Source organism: Hyperolius riggenbachi, chromosome 7 (genome assembly GCF_040937935.1).
Source record: "Hyperolius riggenbachi isolate aHypRig1 chromosome 7, aHypRig1.pri, whole genome shotgun sequence".
NCBI lineage: Eukaryota > Metazoa > Chordata > Amphibia > Anura > Hyperoliidae > Hyperolius > Hyperolius riggenbachi.
The window spans coordinates 32,441,571-32,452,950 of record NC_090652.1 but is presented as its reverse complement, the minus strand read 5'-3'; positions in this window follow the sequence as shown (position 1 = coordinate 32,452,950).

Here is an 11,380-nt window from a genome sequence, read left to right as displayed (position 1 = left end):
AAGGGCAGGATCTCTGAATAGGCAGCAATTAAGGCAGCAGCTGGTTCATGCTTACAACATTTCTTATGCATTAACTTTTCCACGCTATTCTTACAACCTGAGACAAAATCAGTAGATTGTCTGGAATAGAATTCAAAGAAAGCACTTCTATCCCTCTTCAGATATCTATAGTACATATCTACCTGTTCAGATGTGAAATCAACATTAACTGGGTTTTTAGCAGGTAAAGCAGAAGCTACAGAACATGATGCAGAGACAATTCTCTGCCATGCAGTCAGCAAGAAGGAGGCTTTCCCATACTTGCATATTCCCTGATTGATCAGAGTCTGGAGGGAATCTATGCAAGCTTGAACAGTCTGCTTGTTTTTGTTTGAATAAAAATCAAGAAATCCTGCTCGGTCACTCTCAAACAAATTAATCAGAACTGTTATCTTTTTATTGGTAAATGGAGGCAGGTAGTGGTCTCCTGGAGTGGGGAATGCAAGATCATACCACAGTTTGATTATGCATTCAAAATCAGGTGCATAAAAAGCTCCATCTTTAATATAACCATACACTTGGCTAATAAACTTTAGCAACTCTTCTCTGGGGTAGTTTGCAAAGAAATCACGACATTCATCCTCTGCATCCTCAGCCAATAATGCATAATAATCCAGATCTTGCGGACTCATTCTGACAGACAACAGATTCTCAGTATCCTGTATAACTGCAGTGGTCAGTAAATGTATGGCCAGAACTTTCTGTCAGGGGCCTGAGCGGAGAAACAGGGTTTGACCACAGTTTGCAGTACACAGACACTGGAACCAGGAATTAAGGTGCAAAAATAATGATTTATTGCAAATGCAATAGAGCACGCATACATGCAAGCGTAATGCAATTATCACACAAACATATGTACAGCACACAATATATACGAATAACCCAGGAAGCAGTGACAAATATATGTAACACCTGACTATCTATCTATCTAAAGTGCACAATAATATATACAGGAAATATATTCACAATCGCAGTACAGACAGGGATCAGGCAGAATATCAGAGTCAAACAGGAGAGCAAAGTCAGCAACAGGTTATCAGAAAGCACAGTACCAGGGATTAGACAAAAGCAAGGTCTCAGACAGCATAAACAGGTTTGGCAACAGGAAGGCATACATAGGAATCAGGGCAAGGAACAGGAACCAGGGTGTCCAGAACTCAGACCTGGGAACATAAAGTTCTGGCGATTAGCAGGGGGAAGAGGCAGTCCTTAAATAGTCCATGTGATAGCAAACAGGATGCAGCTGGTGGTGAGAGTTCACTTAAAACCACCCGGAGGCCAAACAAGGAACTGCAAGTCCTTAAAATAGTATTCACAGGCCCCCTGCTGGTGGATGGTGGAGGTTCAGGACAATTCAAAGTCCCCAGAGCCCTCTGCTGGTGGAATAAAAGAAGTCCAGGACAGTCCTGTTCCATGTTGCCACCAGCAGGCAGAAAGTGGCAATACAAGGTTCCTGACATGTGCGCTGACACTGCGGAGGTCCTCCACAAGCGTGTCAAGATGCTAGAACCCAGCTTTTGGTGCAAGCACCAGTAGAGGGAAATTCCTGTTGGCAGAGGGCGCTGGGGAGCGCAGAGGAACCAATCCCCTGCACCTCCACAAATGCCAAACAGGAATTGCACGAAGCGCAGAACGCAATTGCAAGAGAAGCGATTGCGAATGAGAACGAGCAAAGGGACAGGTTGTATGTGTGTGCGCCAATCTAGTCGCCCCCCCCCTCGACCGCGCACACACAACAGCAGGTGCGAAACAGAAACGCAACCGCCAAGAACGGCGATTGCCAGAAGTGACACAAGGCAGATCAGAACAGAATACGAGGATAGCAAAGGCACAGTAAATCATACAATGAGAAGATACAGAAAATAATAAACGCTAGCTAACCGCGAACACCGCACTCATTCGCAACAGTGCACGCGGTTATACGCGGTCTCCACGTGATAAGCACAATAGAGACAAGCACGCCTAACTAACCATCAACAGACAAACACGAAACAAAGAACGTGAACGCTTGCTTAACGGTTACCTCATCGAGCCTACAGCAAGCGCCCATATCAGACAAGACAGACAAACGAGAAACAGGAACTAGGCAGAAAGGATCCACCGCTCTTCCGCCAGAGCAAGTGTGATCCAAGCAGGAACACAGATCAGAAAGATCCACAGACGCTAACGCTAGCGGCTAGTGCGATCTAAACAAGACAGATCAGATGAGGTAGCTGGTAGCAACCGCTGCTCCAGCTTACACTCCAGGAACTAGATCAGAAGGATCCACAGCCGCTACCGCTAGAGGCTAGTGCGATCCAAACAAGACAGAGCGATTCGCTATCAACCGCCGCTGGTGACAGCGCAATCGCGACAGACAAGACAGGACAGAATAGGCAGTACAAATTATACACAAACTGACTGCACCAGTGGTGCTCAAATACCCCTTTTTAAAATTCGAGTTTGGTCGAATTCGAATAGTAAATTATTCGAGGTCAGTCGAATATTCGAGTCGAATAAATTTTACTATTCGATTCGACCTCGGACTTCGAGCTCACTATTCGAGTCGGTATTCGAGCTCATTATTCGAGCTGACTATTTGAATTGGCCTTAAATAGCTTCCCAACACTTGTTTTGAGGGTGAATGATGCAAGAAACATATTTTTTTCCAAGTAACAACAGCAAGTGATTATGTGGGGATGTTCCTTTAAAAAAAAAAAGGTGAAAAGAGAAGTTGTGTCCAGAATTTTGTTCAGTACTGTATATACTTCTTCTTCTTCTTCTTCTTTATCTTCTATATCTTCTTCTTCTTCTTCTATATCTTCTTCTTCTTCTTCTATATTGTCTTCTTCTTCTTCTTCTTCTTCTTCATCTTCTTCATCTTCATCTTCTTCATCTTCTTCTTCATCTTCTTCATCTTCTTCTTCATCTTCTTCATCTTCTTCTTCTTCATCTTCTTCTTCTTCATCTTCATCTTCTTCATCTTCTTCATCTTCATCTTCTTCTTCATCATCTTCTTCATCTTCTTCTTCTTCATCTTCATCTTCTTCTTCATCTTCTTCATCTTCTTCATCTTCTTCATCTTCTTCTTCTTCTTCTTCTTCTTCTTCTTCTTCATCATCTTCTTCTTCTTCTTCTTCTTCTTCTTCTTCTTCTTCTTCTTCTTCTTCTTCTTCTTCTTCTTCTTCTTTTTCTTCTTCTTCTTCATCTTCTTCTTCTTCTTCTTCTTTCTTCTTCTTCATCTTCTTCTTCATCATCATCTTCTTCTTCTTCTTCTTCTTCATCTTCTTCTTCTTCATCTTCTTCTTCTTCATCTTCTCCTATATCGTCTTCTTCTTCTTCATTTATTTCTCTTTTCATTTTTTTTTTTTTAAAGAAATGCAGCTATTTTTGAGCGTAACAACAAATAGCTGGTGGCGCACGCATGTTGGAAGCGCATTGTATGTGCTCCCTGGCAGTGGAAACACACAGACAGCAGGAGGTAAATTCAGCAGCAGGAGGAGGAGGATGAGTGTGTGGCAGCATGCAGTCAATGAGGCAGGCAGCGTGACATAATAGCCCTGGTACCTAGCGGTGATACCAGGGCTGTAAATAAACACAACAGGAGGTCCCAGACAGCGGTCGTGCAGCCCACATTGTGTCCAATACACAACTGGGACAACACAGTTTTCAACCCGGGCACCTCAGAAAAATTAAACCTTTTTTTGTAATGGTTTTGTAGTTTTGGTTTTACAACCAATTACACAGATATATAGCTATTTTTTGACGTAATAGCTGGTGGCAGAGTGGCAGCAGAAGGTAAATCTGTGTACCCTGGCGGTGGGAAACACAGACAGACAGCAGCAGCAGCAGGAGGAGGAATGGAGGAGTAATTATGTGAGCAGCTATTGTTTGACGTAATAGCTGGTGGCAGTGTGGCAGCAGAAGGTAATTCTGTGTACCCTGGCAGTGGGAAACACAGACAGACAGCAGCAGCAGGAGTAATGGAGGAGTAGTGTGAGTGTGGCAGCAGGTAGACAGCGTGACATAATAGCCCTGGTACCTAGCGGTGATACCAGGCCGTAAATAAACACAACAGGAGGTCCCAGACAGCGGTCGTGCAGCCCACATTGTGTCCAATACACAACTGGGACAACACAGTTTTCAACCCGGGCACCTCAGAAAAATTAAACCTTTTTTTTTTAATGGTTTTTTGGTTTTGTTTGTAAAAGAAATTACACAGATATATAGCTATTGTTTGACGTAATAGCTGGTGGCAGAGTGGCAGCAGAAGGTAAATCTGTGTACCCTGGCGGTGGGAAACACAGACAGACAGCAGCAGCAGCAGGAGGAGGAATGGAGGAGTAATTATGTGAGCAGCTATTGTTTGACGTAATAGCTGGTGGCAGTGTGGCAGCAGAAGGTAATTCTGTGTACCCTGGCAGTGGGAAACACAGACAGACAGCAGCAGCAGGAGTAATGGAGGAGTAGTGTGAGTGTGGCAGCAGGTAGACAGCGTGACATAATAGCCCTGGTACCTAGCGGTGATACCAGGCCGTAAATAAACACAACAGGAGGTCCCAGACAGCGGTCGTGCAGCCCACATTGTGTCCAATACACAACTGGGACAACACAGTTTTCAACCCGGGCACCTCAGAAAAATTAAACCTTTTTTTTTTTAATGGTTTTTTGGTTTTGTTTTTAAAAGAAATTACACAGATATATAGCTATTGTTTGACGTAATAGCTGGTGGCAGAGTGGCAGCAGAAGGTAAATCTGTGTACCCTGGCGGTGGGAAACACAGACAGACAGCAGCAGCAGCAGCAGGAGGAGGAATGGAGGAGTAATTATGTGAGCAGCTATTGTTTGACGTAATAGCTGGTGGCAGTGTGGCAGCAGAAGGTAATTCTGTGTACCCTGGCAGTGGGAAACACAGACAGACAGCAGCAGCAGGAGTAATGGAGGAGTAGTGTGAGTGTGGCAGCAGGTAGACAGCGTGACATAATAGCCCTGGTACCTAGCGGTGATACCAGGCCGTAAATAAACACAACAGGAGGTCCCAGACAGCGGTCGTGCAGCCCACATTGTGTCCAATACACAACTGGGACAACACAGTTTTCAACCCGGGCACCTCAGAAAAATTAAACCTTTTTTTGTAATGGTTTTGTAGTTTTGGTTTTACAACCAATTACACAGATATATAGCTATTTTTTGACGTAATAGCTGGTGGCAGAGTGGCAGCAGAAGGTAAATCTGTGTACCCTGGCGGTGGGAAACACAGACAGACAGCAGCAGCAGCACACAGCAGCCCACTGTAGGTGTAAAATGTGTGGCTGCAGGCGACGTAATAGTCAAAGTGAACCAGGCTGGCTTAGTGAGCAGGAGCCAGGAGGTGGTAAAGGGTGGTAAGGCACATTAACGATGGTTCTTAGCCAGTTCATGTCCCCCTCTCGCCGACAACAGGGGCCAGGAACTCGCCTTCCACCCACGCCTGGTTCATCTTGAGAAACGTCAGTCTGTCCACAGACTTGTGAGACAGACGTGAGCGTTTCTCGGTGACCACGCCACCAGCTGCACTGAAGCAGCGCTCGGACAGCACGCTGGAAGGGGGGCAGGACAGCACTTCCAGGGCGTACTGCGCCAGCTCGCTCCAGATCTCCAGGCGCTTGACCCAATACTCCATGGGATCAACAGGGGCATCGCTGTCAAGCCCGCTGTAGGACCCCATGTAGTCAGCCACCATGCGGGTCAGGCGCTGGCTGTGACCGGAGGAGGATGCTGCTGCATGCACCTCCTCTCTAGTCACTGCTGCCGGAGCCTCTACAGTCCTGTAGAGCTCGTGGCTGAGAGACAGCAGGTCTGTGGGGCGCTTGCTGCTGCTGGATGCAGGCACCTGCTGCTGCCTCTGTGCTGGCTGCTGGACAGTGGGGGTGGAAGGCTGGGGGAAGGCTTCCTCCAAGCGCTCAACAAGGGCCTGCTGCAAGCTCCTTATTTGTTGCGCTGGGTCTCCTCCTGCAGGCGGCAGGAACTGGCTCAACTTCCCCTTGAGGCGTGGGTCCAACATCATGCTGATCCAGATGTCCTCCCTCTGCTTCATCTGGATCACCCTGGGGTCCCTGCGCAGGCACGTCAGCATGTGCGCTGCCATTGGGAAGAGGCGGGCCACGTCTGCTGGCACATCGACGGCAGTGCTGCTGTCCTCATCCTCCTCCTCTGCCTCGTCAGCCTCATCCTCTCTCCACCCCCGCACCAACTCAGCTGCACTGTGCTGCTCCCCCTCATCAGCAGCAAGGTCAGGGACCTCCACCAAGTCCTCCTCCTCCTCCCCCTCAGAGGTGGACTGTGCAGCTGCTTGCCGCTCCTGCTGGTCCAAGGCTGCCGCTCCCTGTTCCAGCAAAGCATCGAGGGCCCTGTTCAGCAGACAAACCAGGGGCACCCACTCGCAGACCATAGCATGGTCCCTGCTCACCATGTTAGTGGCCTGCAGAAAGGGAGCCAGCACTAAGCACACCTGCTGCATGTGCCTCCAGTCATCATCGGGGACGATGGACGGGATGTTGCTGGTCTTGTCCCTTCTCTGAGCGGCGGAAACAGTGGCCAGGGCAAGGTACTGGTTGACAGCGTGCTTCTGTTCAACCAGACGCTCCAACATCGCCAGGGTGGAGTTCCAGCGAGTCGGAACGTCAAGGATCAGCCGATGGCGTGGCAGATCCAGCTCCTTTTGCACGTCTTCCAGGCTCGCACAGGCTGCAGCCGAGCGCCGGAAGTGACGCACAACGTTCCTTGCCGTTTCCAGCAGTTCGCCCATCCCCTAGTAGGTGCGCAAGAACTTTTGCACCACCAGGTTCAGCACGTGGGCAGGGGATGTGGGTCAGGTTTCCCCTGTCTATTGCGGCAACCAAATTGGCCCCATTGTCGGCCACCACCTTTCCGACTCTGAGGCCTCTGGGGGTCAGCCAAATCCTCTCCTGCTCCTGGAGTTTGGCCAACACATGGGTTGCCGTCAGCTTGGTCTTCCCAAGGCTGACCAAGTGCAGCAGCGCTTGGCAGTGGCGGGCCTTCACGCTGCTGCTGAGGCGGGGGGTTTGGCCAGGTGTGCCGGAGGATGGCAGAGGATCGGAGGAACCTGCTGCAGTTCCCCTGACCCTGCGGGGTGGCACCACCCACTGTGTTGCTGCTGCTGCTGTGCCCGCTGCTGCTCTCCCATCCTCACCCCCTTCCACCAAGCTGACCCAGTGGACAGTGAAGGACAGGTAGCGGCCTGTCCCGAAGCGGCTGCTCCAGGAGTCCATGGTGACGTGGACCCTTTCACCAACCGCGTGCTCCAGCCCTCTCTCCACATTGGCCATCACAAAGCGGTGCAGTGCAGGAATGGCCTTGCGGGAGAAAAAGTGTCTGCTGGGGAGCTGCCAGTCTGGGGCTGCGCAAGCAAGCAGCGCACAAATGTCGCTCCCCTCCTGCACGAGCGTGTACGGCAGGAGTTGGGAGCACATGGCCCGTGCCAGCAAGCCGTTCAGCTGCCGCACGCGACGGCTGCTGGGAGGCAGAGCCCTAACCACCCCCTGGAAGGACTCGCTCAAAAGGCTCTGGCGTGGCCTTTTGCTGGCACGGGAATCAGCAGACACAGCGGAGGAGGCCACTGAGGACTGGCTGCCAGAACAGGCCTCAGTGTCGGCGGCAGGAGTTGCAGAGGGGGGAGGAGCAGTGCGTTTCCGCACTCCTGCTGGTGCTGCTGGAGGAGCAGGAGGGCGGGTGGCTGCTGTTGCTGCTGCTGCTGCTGCTGAAGGCTGTGCAGTGATGGGTGTGGTGCCACTGCCAGCACCAGATGCCTTCAGCCTCTGGAACTCCTCATGCTGGTGGAAATGTTTCGCAGCAAGGTGGTTGATGAGCGAGCTGGTGCTGAACTTTAAGGGGTCTGCACCTCTGCTCAACTTCCGCTGACAGTGGTTGCAAGTGGCGTACTTGCTGTACACAGTGGGCATGGTGAAATATCGCCAGATTGGTGACAGAAACATCCCCCTACGGCATGGAAGCGCTGCTGCCTGTCTCCCTGTGGTGGTTGGGGGGGGGGCTTGGGTGCGGCTGGTGGTGGTACTGGCAGATGCTGCTGCTGCTGCTGCTGAGCCTGAGACACCAGCTGGCTGTGGGACCTGCCTACTGCTGCCAATGCTTGCAATGATGCGCCTCCTTGCAAGGCCCACAAGCGCATCCTCCTCCTCCTCCTCAGAGCTGCTGAGGACGACATCCCCTGGAGGTGGTGGCACCCAGTCTCTGTCTGTCACCGGGTCATCATCATCCTCCCCCTCCTGAAACATGTCCTGCTGGGATGATGACCCCCCAAACTCCTCTCCTGATGCATGGATGGGCTGCTTGACTGTCGCCACAGTCTTGCTGTCCAATCCCTCATCCCCCAAAGTGCCCATCAGCATCTCCTCCTCAAGATCGCCAACAACAGCAGACAATTTACTCATGATGCCTGGGGTCAAAAGACTGCTGAATGACAGGTCGGCGAGTGACGGTGAACTGGCCTCCTCCCCAGACCCTGCTGGGCGGCTGCTGCGAACAGGGGTGGTGGTGGTGGTGGTGAGGGTGGAGGCCTCGGATGCAGAGCTGATGGCGGGCTGCTCATCCTCCGTCATGAGTTGCACCACAGTGTCTGCATGCTTTTCCTCAATGGGACGTTTCCGACCCGGCTGGAGGAAAATCGGAGCAGGTGCTACACGCTGCTGCTGCTGTGTCTCTGCAGCGTGAGTTGCAGATGCTCCTGCTGGGCGGCGCCCAAGGCGTCCACGGCCAGTGGCTATGGGAGGAATGTTAGCCACTGACGCTGCTGCTGCTGCTGCGGAACTGTGCATGGTGGCGCGGCCGCGGCCTGCCACAATGCTGCTCCCTCTCCTCCTGATTCCCTTGCTGCCCTTCCCCTTGCCCAAACCGCGCTGGCTGCCACTTCCAGACATCTTCGATGTTTTGGGCGTATAGACAAAAGTTTTTTAAAAGGGCGGGTGAAAAGTGGGGTACTTTAATGGAGTGGGTTGGTGGGTGAGGTGACTGAGTGAGTGTCCCTAGTACAGTAAGTAAGTAGTAACAGTCAGGAAGTACAACTAACTAATTACAATAAGCAATCAGTTATCAGAAGGAAATAGAGTGTGTGTAGTGTGTGTACACAGACAGTGAGTGCACACACGCAGGAGCTAGTAGCCTATGAACAGTGACTGAGTGTCCTAGACTCCTAGTACAGTAAGAGTAACAAGTAGTAACAGTAAGTAACTAACTAATTACAATAATCAATCAGTAATCAGAAGGAAATAGAGTGTGTGTAGTGTGTACTCAGACAGTGAGTGCACACACGCAGGAGCTAGTAGCCTATGAACAGTGACTGAGTGTCCTAGACTCCTAGTACAGTAAGAGTAACAAGTAGTAACAGTAAGTAACTAACTAATTACAATAATCAATCAGTAATCAGAAGGAAATAGAGTGTGTGTAGTGTGTACACAGACAGTGAGTGCACACACGCAGGAGCTAGTAGCCGATGAACAGTGACTGAGTGTACTAGACTCCTAGTACAGTAAGAGTAACAAGTAGTAACAGTAAGTAACTAACTAATTACAATAATCAATCAGTAATCAGAAGGAAATAGAGTGTGTGTAGTGTGTACTCAGACAGTGAGTGCACACACGCAGGAGCTAGTAGCCGATAAACAGTGACTGAGTGTCCTAGACTCCTAGTACAGTAAGAGTAACAAGTAGTAACAGTAAGTAACTAACTAATTACAATAATCAATCAGTAATCAGAAGGAAATAGAGTGTGTGTAGTGTGTACTCAGACAGTGAGTGCACACACGCAGGAGCTAGTAGCCGATGAACAGTGACTGAGTGTCCTAGACTCCTAGTACAGTAAGAGTAACAAGTAGTAACAGTAAGTAACTAACTAATTACAATAATCAATCACTAATCAGAAGGAAATAGAGTGTGTGTGTACAAGACTGTGAGTGCACACACGCAGGAGCTAGTAGCCTTAGCCTTAGCCTATGAACAGTGACAGTGAGTGTCCTAGCCTAACTACAATACTAAATACAGAATCAATCAGTAGTAAAGGACAGCAGCAGAAATACTGGTATAGATGAGAGAAATATACTAACAGAGGACAGGAGAGAACAGCTGCCCACACAGGCAGGCCCTGAGGCCTAAAGCTGTGTAAGCCTGCAGCAGCTGTGTCTCTGTCTATGTAACACAAAAGCTACTAACTAAAATACAATGTCTATCTAACTAACAACAATATAGGTGTATATAGGAGGTGTATGTGAGCAAAAACGCTAGGTAAATGACCACAATAGAGCTCTTGCTAAGCCAAAGCACAAAGGAGCAACTCTCTCTCTGTACAAGTCTCAGGCAAGCACGGAGAAACCTAACATGGCGGACGCTATTTATAGGGTAGGGGCTGGCCAGGGTCCCCCTCTGTGATTGGCTGCCGTCAGAGGGCCTGGGAGCCCTCTGATTGGCTCTAAGGACATCAATCTGGGCTATGACGCTATTCGAGCTCGGTACCGAGCTCGAATAGCGCCGGTTTGCTCGAATAGCTCGAATAGTGAATGGGCTATTCGAGTGTACTCGAATACCCCATTCGAATAGCTCTAGCTATTCGGAGCTCGAATACCGAGCTCGAATAGCTGAGAAAGAGCTCGAATATTCGAGCTACTCGAATATTCGAGCTCTGCTGAGCACCACTGGACTGCACTAACTAGGAATGCAAGGAGCACTCCCCAAGAATTAACTATACTAAGATAGCAGTGGCTGACACTCCAGGTGAGTCCAGCAGGAACCAACCTCTATGAGCAGCGAAGCATTGTGGGACACACATACTACTTATAGTACACGCCTCCAATGAATGTGGCCAGGCAATTTGCATGACAACGTATGCAAATTCCTCAGCAAGCACAAGCTGCAAAACTGACAGAAGGTCTACTTTCCAGAGTCCTGCAGCATGCAGACCTGAATAATGATCAAAAGGCTGCCTGCCTGCGCAGGCAGCTGAGCGGATCGTTACAAGCTGTCATTTTCATCGGGCTACCACCCACAGACCAATGGGCAAACGGAGAGAATCAACCAGTCATTGGAGCAATTTTTGAGGTGCTATGTTGCGGAGACGCAGAGCGACTGGGTTAAATTTCTGCCCTTCGCGGAGTTCGCACAAAATAATTTGAAAAGCTCTTTCACCGGATTCTCTCCGTTCCAGGTTGTGTCTGGAAAATTGCCCAAGTTCTCACCATTTCCAGTGGCCTCCACCCCGTTTCCAGCTCTGGAGGCCTGGCAGAGGTCTTTTAAAGACATTTGGCGCACGGTGAGAGAGAGTTTACAAAAGGAGTTTTTAAGTCAGAAGGGTCAAG